Source organism: Propithecus coquereli, unplaced genomic scaffold (assembly GCF_000956105.1).
Source record: "Propithecus coquereli isolate 6110/MARCELLA unplaced genomic scaffold, Pcoq_1.0 Scaffold63, whole genome shotgun sequence".
In the NCBI taxonomy this organism is placed as follows: domain Eukaryota; kingdom Metazoa; phylum Chordata; class Mammalia; order Primates; family Indriidae; genus Propithecus; species Propithecus coquereli.
The window spans coordinates 9,395,219-9,396,547 of NW_012152285.1; the positions used below are offsets into that span (position 1 = coordinate 9,395,219).

At 36.3% G+C, this 1,329-nt stretch overlaps 1 protein-coding gene across 1 annotated transcript in view; it reads left to right on the forward strand.

The window, feature by feature from the left end:
• Window positions 1–1,329, forward strand: part of TBC1D12 (TBC1 domain family, member 12) — a 154,335-nt gene that overhangs the window by 42,027 nt on the left and 110,979 nt on the right. The window lies entirely within an intron of this gene.

Consider the following 1,329-nt stretch of genomic DNA (forward strand, 5'->3'; position numbering starts at 1 on the left):
TATATTTTTAGTTGTCCAGATCATTTCTTTCTATTTTTTAGTAGAGACGGGGTCTCGCTCTTGTTCAGGCTGGTCTCGAACTCCTGACCTTGAGAAATCCACCCGCCTCGGCCTCCCAGAGTGCTAGGATTACAGGCGTGAGCCACCGCTCCCGGCCTTATCTCTTTTTTTGGTAAAGTCCGAAAGTAACTTCTCTTGTCTAGTTTTTCCAGAAGACCAAGTTCGCCCTCTAGAGGCAAACAGTGGTCTTGCTACTGAAGGTTTGCACAGGTACTATTGACTTTACGGTAGTTTACCTTAAATATGCATGTATGTACATTTTTATATCTTCATATAAACTAACATTCTGAGATATTTTCTTACCATAAGTCTATAAATTACTAGTTGGATAATTATCTTTACCAATATTACGTATGCCTTTAATTTGCTATTTTCATTTTGGGAAAGCCAAGGCATCACATTTTCTCTCTCTTTTATTTATATTGTGTGAAAATTTGGTGAGTGGTCAGGAAAGGAACAGTTCTTTTTTATATGAAAAGATGGAGTGGGGTTGAAATGCAATTGCTGACCTCTAGAACCTCTTCTCTGTCCCTTTACAAATGATTTCCTCCAGTCACTTATTTTAATTTTTGAGCTTTCCAACAGGGTGTAGGTACTAATGTATATTTTGGTGCCCTTTTTGTGGTTCTGTTTGTTTTCTGGGAGGCGTTATGTGTAGTCAAGTCATTGTTCATTTTACCTTTTCCACCTTCAAAATATATTTCACTTTTGCCATGTGGTAGAACATGTTTCTGCCTCTCGCTTTCTATTTCCTCTTTTTTTACATCTGTGTGTGTCCTTTACTCCCCATTTGTTTAACTTTGCTATCCTATTCCCAGCAATTGTCATTTTCAAAGTGGGCATGATTTTCTCTTTAGAGTAATGGTAAATTTACAACTTTATGTCTCTGTTCCAACTTGAAAACGTTTTTTCACAGCCTTGATTTTTGAACTCTGTAAAACATTGTGAATATAAAATTATATTTGAGATCCTTTACGATGTACTCCTTTCAAATGAATGGAATCAGAAATCAAAAATGAAGATCTTGTTAATAAAGCCATGAAGAATGTTGGGACACATCTGCCATGTTTTAGGATAGAGTCTTAAACTATTGAAGTTGTAGGAAATGAAGAGGTAGCTAGTAATTAAGGTGTAAAACTGCTTGAAGAAACGAGGCAGTGCTCAAGGTACTAAGGTCAAGATAAATTCCTTTGAGCTTTCTAAAGATGCCTCATTTGCTTTTTGAGTGGTAAAACTGTACGATTTATTAGGAGATTAGAGTAGTAGTAT